At 51.6% G+C, this 8,803-nt stretch overlaps 1 pseudogene; it reads left to right on the plus strand.

The window, feature by feature from the left end:
- Window positions 1-3,505: 3,505 nt before the first annotated feature.
- Window positions 3,506-8,803, plus strand: part of LOC119089839 (leucine-rich repeat protein soc-2 homolog) — a 9,528-nt pseudogene continuing 4,230 nt past the window's right edge.

The following is an 8,803-nucleotide window of genomic DNA, read 5'->3' on the forward strand; positions in this document are numbered from 1 at the left end:
CTTGTCGAAAAAGAGGCTTTCAGTGTCCCAGGGGCACCCGATCGACGTAAAAGGTATTCTGATTGACATTTGAGGTCGCGGCGTTACGATCGTCCTCAATGTGACCTACAGGCAGGGCTTCAGGCCGTTCAGAATTGCAACCGGTGCCAATTTTTATGCCCGTTCGAGGCGCCAATATTTCAGGTGTCCAAGGAAAGGGGGTATGACCCATGCCCCCTCCCCCTTTGGATACGCCCCTGTCGACACAGGCCTCTTTTGCTCGGCACTCAGGGCCCCTGACGGACACACCGTCCCTCGTTGTTGGGGAGGCCCGACCGATGCAAGTCATTGGCCCCTGCTTTGTGCCAGCCTGGGAAATAGGTGTCCAGACCTGAGACCGACCCGCAACCGACAGTTCGTGTTGGTGGTTTTAACCGAAATAGAAGCCCATATTGTCCCAGCGGTTCCCAATCGGTGCAAGAGGCTCGCATTGTTTCAGGGACCCGACCAATGAAAATCTCGGGTCATGGCCTTGCTCCTGCTCAGTAAATGGGCACCCAAGGGCTTAAATCGAAACAGAACCAAGTGTTCAGTGTTGGGCTCAAAATCGTGGCCAGCTGGCAGCACCATTTGCCATTCATGTGTTAAAGGTAGTGTTTCGCATTGGAAGGAATCTAAGTAAGGATCAGATATGAGGAAATAAGCTATCTTTTGACTACTGGTGTCCTATTTTTAAGTGGAAAATAATATTTCAGAGAACACCTTTTTTCTTTAGTAAGTCTACTTTAGTAAGTCTACTTAGTAATCAGTGACTTTAGTAGTCCTTGCGATTTTACGATTTATCAATATTTCGGCTTGTAGCGGTGGACCATGCCCAGGGACAGTGTGTCAGCACGTAAGGCGGGTGGGGCGATGACTCATGTCTGAGTGAGAACAATCACGGCTCGGGGCAGCGCGTTACGGTGGCGCCGGCCAGTCGCGCGCAGATCGTATTGCGGGTATGAGCCTTGGAAGGAGTATAAAAGGTGCTGGTCGGGCGCGTAGGGTGGGTTTCTCCCTGTCGGCGTCGTGTGCGGCAGTTCACCGCTGCGTGTGAGGTAGTCCGACCGAGAATTATTTTAATCATCGAATACACGGCTATAATAGGCTATGCAGTGGTTGTTGTACATCTAGTTAGTAGCCTGACAACACGTAAAGTGTAACTTTTAAAATGTTCGCAGTGAAAATCTGGGAGGGTATGCCCAGCCTCAGGGCGCCAACGCTCGCCATTCAACCGTGTTTCATGTTCACGCACCTGAGGTTTGCATCATACCCATCTCGAACTGTGCGGTTTGATTAACGATATCCAAGCACGAGTCCACGTTTTTGGTAGGAACGTTATATGTATGCATGTGCGCATGCCAATGGGAAAGCTCTCATAACCTCCCAGTACTGAAAAACATAAAATTCCCCACTATCCACTAGATGGTCAGGAAGCTAGAAAGTAGCAAATACTTGTGCCTGGCAGAATGCCAGACCAGAAGGACGGCAATTAGGGTCTGAAAAGGAGGAAGGAATGCAGAAAAATTAGGAAGCAGCCAGATGTATGCTCGAGCCCATCTTTTTGTGACATCTAACGTGTCGGCAATGATACAATTTTTCCAGCTCCTTGTGAACAATGACATCAGCCCTCCACACAAGTGAAGGGTTTATGTCATTAGCATGTGCAGCTTCGGGGTCTTCTGAACTCCTTCCCGTGTGCTATTTGGGCCTGTCACTGTCTGCCGCCTGGGTCAGCGAACGCTGGAGAAGGAGAGTTGGCACGCAGGCATGCCGCTGTTGAGGAGAGTCGCCAGAGTTTGCCGCTGGGTGTCACCAAGGTCTGTCGATGCTGATGAAGGAGACCCCGGCATCGAGGTCCATCAAACCTCGTAAGCAAGCACTCGACCGCGTGACCTACCATATCGCCTAGATAAGTCCTAACTTGCCGTGCTGGGAACGGAGGCGATTGCCGTGTAGCCGTGACCACGCCGGCCCTGGCGCCGACGGCCCGCGGCCTGCGCGGTCGACCGGGTGACCATATCTGGCACGGGGTGGTGGATGGACCGACCAGCGCGACATCTGTGATCGGCCTCCTGAAGCTGCGTCACACTTCTCGCGCCGATCGCCTGTCGCCCGTCCCAATGCTGTACGGCCACCGCTCACAATCGCCCGTCCTATCGGACGTTCGCTTACGTATGGCTGAGGGCGCTGGATGTTGTGACCAGGCGATGACAGAGTTCCTGTACAGTCACAGCCTAGCGCTACGATGTCAGCTCGTAGGGCCCCAGCTCCAGCTCCTCCCTAGGTATTGGAAAGCACTTCCCCGTGCCCAGGAAGGTCTGTGTGACCAGTTAGGGGGAGACGTCAGCGGCTCCGGCAGGCGGTGAGACTACCTGGCTTGTTTGCCTTGGTATGCTTGCCTTGCGGTGCCTGGAGCCGCGACGACGACAACCGTTATGACGCTGCGTTTGGAACCCGTGATTGCCTGGACGTGACCGCGTCAGCAGTGCCATCCGCGAGGCGCGGACTGCGCCGATACCGGCGGTCCTCAGTAACTGTTGGTTAACTGGTCTGAACCGGTGCATCATTACGTGTAGCACCTAAGCGACAGTAGAAAAACCAATAGACCCAAAAGTACATTCGTTTTAAAACAGATATAACCATCCAACATTTAAATACAAATCTCCCCATTATTCTGCACTCATGTCTCACCTGTGGGCCGCGGAGAGGCAGCTCAGCGTGTACGATGAGGGCGCGCATGGCAGACGGACGGACGGCAGACAGCACGGCGTCCCGTGGCCGTCGCACAGAGTGAAGAAGTGAACGACCTTGCTACGATTCTGAGAGAGGTGTCCCGACCTGTTGTGCCGCATGGAGAGGTGTCCTACCAGTCCTGTCCTGTCGCTCCTGTTCTGCCAGTCGTGCAGCAGGTGTTCCGGCCTTCCGCACGGCTTGGATATTTGTATCAAGCTGTCGCGCCATGCAGTCAAACTACGGCGCTTGGAGGTGTCCCAGCCTGTTGCGCCGCTCTTGAGAGACGTCTTGGCCCGAATCTGTCGTACTTCGAAGGTCGTCCCGAGTCTTTGCGAAAGCAATTAGCCTGTCATGCTGTGATCTTTGAGAGTTAAACCAGACTGCCACGGTGCTCGTAGGGGTCCCGGCCGGTCACACCATTCTGAGAGACACCCTGTGTTGAACAATGTTGCAAACATTCAATCACCGCGCTTATAGTCTACTATTCTAAATCTTATGATGCACGCCTTCATGACAATAAATCATTATTACCGCGGTGTATCTCGTCATTCCAATCCATGCGAAGCGTATTTTTTAGACGGCCCCTATGACACGAGGCGTCCGGCGGTTACGCGTCATCATTTCAATACTCACGGCGGACTGCTGCCGGCGTGACTTCCAGTGACGTCATCTTCGCTACGCTCATAGTGCGAAAAGACCGCTTGGTGACTTTCCGATATTTAAGGCCTTGCTTTGTAGGATCTGTGGATGGCGCAAATTGGTGTATGTGGGGAAAGGGGGTGGTACGTTAGGGTTTAACCCAGGCCAACGTGAAGTGCTTATTCGAGGAATACATGAAAAGACGTTTTCATATTCATAAATCTTGAAGCTTATCGGCTGGGTAACTGTTTGCCCGTGCACAATCCTTACAGTATGAAGGGAAGTGAATGGCGCAGGTGAGCTTGATCGTTCGTCTCATTGCTTTTCCAGGTTGCGTGCATGCCTATTGAGCTGGAATATCAGTGATAAATATATATCTTCCTCCCCAGATAAGCTCCCCCTTGCTGGGTTGCCATTGCTAGAACATTGTTCATGATGGTGTTAGGGATGTTCGCGATTTTCAGATCTCTTATCTTTGTACTCTCCTGTGTTCTTTGGGCAGAATTTGCATATTTTGAAGGTTGGTTGAGGCAGTAGGTGCAGTAAAATCATTCTTAATTTATGTAGGGTTTTGGTGCATCTTTTACAGGATGCTGCTAGGAGGCCTTATAAGTCAGGTGGACATCATAGTACTCTGTGGAGTTTTGTTGATCATTTATATGTGGTAAGATATGAGAATATAATGCCTTGAATTTGAATAGAATGAGTCATAAATGACAAGCAAATATTGGAAAGATGCTGAAAGCATTGCTTTCATTAAGTATAATTTGCAGGGGTGGATGCTACTCTGCAGAGTTCCATTGTGCTCGTGGGCATAGGGACATGACAGTTTGTGGTGCCCACTGTGCCACACACCAATGTAAAATTGGTGCACCAAACCTCATGTTGGCAGGCATCAAATTCATGCCAAGTTAACTAGCCCTGATTTTTCATTTTGTCAGTCTAGGAAAACATTTTCATGATATTTTTGCCTGAAATTACCTGCAAATTGTGATTTTTGGAGGCATTGGCTTCTGTATATTGAAATTGCTGGCAAGCATGCGTTAAACTCGGAGTGCTCAGATTGTGGTGTACTGGAATTTTTTTTTTAGTTATGTTGAAAGACTGCTATGCAAGACATGTCCAGCATAACATATTCTATTCAGTCTTGGCTAGGCGAAGCTTTATAGGTAGGTGATTTGAGTCATTATCCCACTATTTGCTAGTGTTTTATGGTGTATTGATGGGAAATGTTTAAACTAGATCTTTATACATAACTCATGGATTCCATGCAGCATGTGTAATGTCAAGGAATTATAATGCATTGGATTCAACTTGCACATTTTTACTGCCTCTGGTATTTGTTTTAGTTGAAGAAACTCAGAAAGGTGATGAGAGATGATGCTAAGTAAAATACTTAGCTTGAAAATGCTGTGATGGCCCTGTGAGTCCATAGTTATTAATGTAATCAAAAATACTTTGATCCACCTGGGTAGCTTATCTGGCTTCGTCACCACATGTTCACAGTATAAGGGAATGACACTGAGCCTAGATATGTGCGAAGCTGAATATCAACAGTGGTTGGGACTGCAGTGCTTGGAATGAGTGTTGATGTGTGCAAAATGTTGCTAGGCTGGGCAATAATCAGTTGATTATTAATGCACTAAGATACTTTTGCATGTTGGTGGAGGAACAGTGCATGACTTGTTGAGATCCAGTGTTCACCTTGCTCACAGCCAATGTCTTACTCCAGGCTGTAAACTACCTTACATCCCAGAGGGATAAATGATTCTCATTTCTCTTTCACCATTATGTGTACCTTAAGTCTGAATTCAAAAGGTTTAATGAGATTACAACGCTTATGTTCATAAGGCTGTGAGGATCATCTTATGAACTATCATGTGATTCTGACATATTGTTAAGATCATGTTGAAGATTTTTACCTACTCCAAGTGTTCACAGTGTTCTTGTGTATAGTTTGTCTACACCCATTGCATAAGTATGTAAGCATTGCATAGGGCCTATTGTAGACTGTTCCAAAACAGTCATGCCGTTGACCACCTTTTGTCCCAAACACATCAAATGGGGTGAGCAAACAGTTAATTTGGTGCTTTGCACTCTTTAATGTTTTACTCTTGCCCTTCATGTTGTCATGCATTGTGCTATCTGTTGTTCAAGTTTGGCTGGTCGATGGCAGGACCGGCTGAGCTGGTGAAGTGACGTGAAGTGGTCTTGCCAGACCATGAAGAAGACAAGCAAGTCACGCAGCCAGGAGGCGGCGCCCTCGGCCGACAGGCTCGCCGAGCTGCGGCCAGAGGTAAGGCCTGCAGCACTTGCTCACACAGACCAGCCATTTGTGTGTGTGTGTGGTGTGTGTGTGTGTGTGTGTGTGTGTGTGTGTGTGTGTGTGTGTGTGTGTGTGTGTGTGTGTGTGTGTGTGTGTGTGTGTGTGTCGGTGTGTGTGCATGTGAAGGGCGCGTGACACGGGGCCCATATGACTCGGAGGTTTTGTGTGTGGATCGGGCAGGGATTCAACCCAAGTGGTTTGTGATAGAGGAAGGATGGATAAAGACTTAAAGCTGTCCCCATATGCATTATGATGATGATATGCACGACCTGCTGAAAAAAAAACGGTCAGTGCTGGGATACTCGACACAACACAGCACGCGCCGTCATGTGGAAAAATCGCCCCAGCTGTTCCCAGCTGACACTGGTTCTGGTCCGCGCTGACCCGAGCTGCTGCTGACCCTCAGGGCTCGGCCGACGGCGACCGGATGCCGGAGGCGGCCGCCGAGCTCGTGGCCGCGCTCAAGGAGAAGAAGCTGTCGTCGGGCTCGCTGACGGCCGGAGACTCCAGCCGACCCAAGACCGTCACCGTCAAGGTGGACGAGAACAAGCCCAAGCCGACCGTCAAGAAGAACAAGCCGATCCAGGCCGACCTGGACGTGGCCAAGGAGTTCCTGCGCTGTCGGGAGGAGGGCGCCCGCCGTCTCGACCTCAGCAAGTCGAACGTGAGTCGGCCGCCGGGCGGGGTGCGGCGGGCACGGTGTGTCGTGGCGACAGGGGCCGGTACAGTACCCTGGCTGCAGGGCGCTCGCTCGACGGACCGTTTGGGTACTTAGTTGTGATGAGTACTAGCAGCTGGCTGCTCTGTTCGTCTGACGCTTCAAAGTCTTGCGTGCGGGCCATGTATCTTTTTAAGTTGGTCCAAACATTTTGATTGGGGGAATGATTGGGATCAGTGTTCATGCTAAGCAGATTTGTCGGAGCAGCCGTGGCCCACCATTCGGCCGCGAATGGTGGGCCATGGTGGCCAATGGCGGTTTACCGCGAAATTCCGGGTAAACGGCAGAATGTACGGCGAAAGTTGAACGTGCAGCAATGCTCGAGACGGTCCGTCCTGCCCCTGTTGCCACCTCACCTGTAGTGCGGGTCGCTGCCGTCAGCCGTATGCCATCTCAATCAAAGGCTGAAAGCGAGAGCCCTAAGGCAACGTGAGCTCGTCCAGCCACAGCTGGATGGATAGGAAAGCAGGCACTCCAACCAACGGAGCTATCGGAACGGAAACGGGCGGTTGTCCATGATCTAATCACAAGCATTGGCATGCGTGACCAATCGGAGAAGCAGGCTCGCCAGTGATCTCTGTTCAGGACAGTATGCTCTATTCCCATCTAAAAAATCAACACTTTCTGGCTAGGTGCACAACAACTCAAAAAACAAAAAAAAAAACAAAACAACCAAGTAGTATTACCACGCTGCGTAGCCATGGACACCACAGCTGCCATTACACTCATGCAGCGAAAACCACGTACTGGTCGGCCGGCGACACCTGGTGTACCAATGGTGCGCCGTGAGAGCTGACGCCTGTTCTGTCGCCGAACAGATCACACACCTGCCGGCGACGGTGCGTGACATGACCGAGCTGCACGAGCTCTAACCTGTACGGCACAGAGCTGACGACGCTGCCGGCCGAGATGGGCTGTCTCACCGGCCTGCAGACGCTGGCGCTCAACGAGAACTCGCTGACCCAGCTGCCCGACTCGCTAGCGCACCTCACCTCGCTGCGCGTGCTGGACCTGCGGCACAACAAGCTGAACGAGGTCAGTGAGTGGTCGCCGGTCTGTGCAACCGTCCGCGACGTCGCACCACCCCCTGGTACATCGTGCTAATTATTGTTGGGTGGCATGACACTGTAATGCCCATTGGAACAAGTCCACAAACATGTTGCAAGGTGCGTAGGCATTGCTCATAGTGGACAGGGTTCATCAGGACATGTTTGTGGTGCTTATCAGAAAAGTGTAACTATGTTTGTTCAGAATGTGCAAAGGGAGCCTTGGGATTGAAGTGTCATTTAAACAATTGTGGCAGGGTCGTGTGATGGCGTTTGGTGATCGTCTATTCGTTCATTGCTGTATGACATTGCTGATGAATGTTTCCAGATACCTGATGTGGTTTACAAGCTGACCAACCTCACGACCCTGTTCCTGAGGTTCAACAGAATCAAAGTAGTTGGAGATGATATACAGAATCTAGTGGTAAGTGCCGTGGCTTTGTGAACTTTGTGAGACCTGTCACTATTGATCCTGCATCACCCTTTTTGCATGCATGTTTAAGACAATAAGCTCCAGCATATTTGCTGGAGGGGATTTGTATTCCCGTAGCATTATTCTTGGCATCGAATATTTATATTATCGCGAGGAGCCCACATTCATCCATGTAGGTTGGCACATCTTCCGGGTGGTTGCTGGCGGCGCGGCGCGTGGTGGCCACTCAGCTGGCTGCGTCGTCGGGGCGTGTGACGGCGGACGCGCCGCCACTCCGCTCGTGCCGACCTCTCACCCCGCCATTCCGGGGCAGAACTTGACGATGCTGAGCCTGCGCGAGAACAAGATCCGCGAGCTGACGCCGGGCGTGGGCCGCCTGGTCAAGCTGGTCACCTTCGACATCTCGCACAACCACCTGGAGCACCTGCCGGAGGCGATCGGCCACTGCGTCCACCTCTCGACGCTGGACCTGCAGCACAACGAGCTGCTCGACATACCGGAGACCATCGGCAATCTGCGCGCGCTCACGCGACTCGAGCTCAGGTCGGTGGGAACGAGGCGCGGCCGCGACTGGAGGGCAGTGCGCGGGCGTCCCACGCGTACACAGGTGCAGCGTCAGGCCGTCACCAGCGGGGGTCTGTGGCCGGTGCTGTGATCGGTTTGCGTCCGCCGTTCTGGCCCTGGGAAACGTGCAGGCTTTTGTACGTGTAGGTGTGAGACGCGCATCCCGTGCGATGCGTTATCCAGATGACGGAGGCTGATGTTAGTTGTGTTGCATATCCCCGCATAAGCTGGTAGTAACAGCGTGCTATGTTCAGTAAAGGTGACATCGTCTCTGGCCTCCTCGCCAGATACAACCGGCTCACGGAGATACCCAAGTCGCTGGC

This window comes from Pollicipes pollicipes, unplaced genomic scaffold, assembly GCF_011947565.3.
Source record: "Pollicipes pollicipes isolate AB1234 unplaced genomic scaffold, Ppol_2.1 Scaffold_3087;HRSCAF=3621_pilon_pilon_pilon, whole genome shotgun sequence".
NCBI lineage: Eukaryota > Metazoa > Arthropoda > Thecostraca > Pollicipedomorpha > Pollicipedidae > Pollicipes > Pollicipes pollicipes.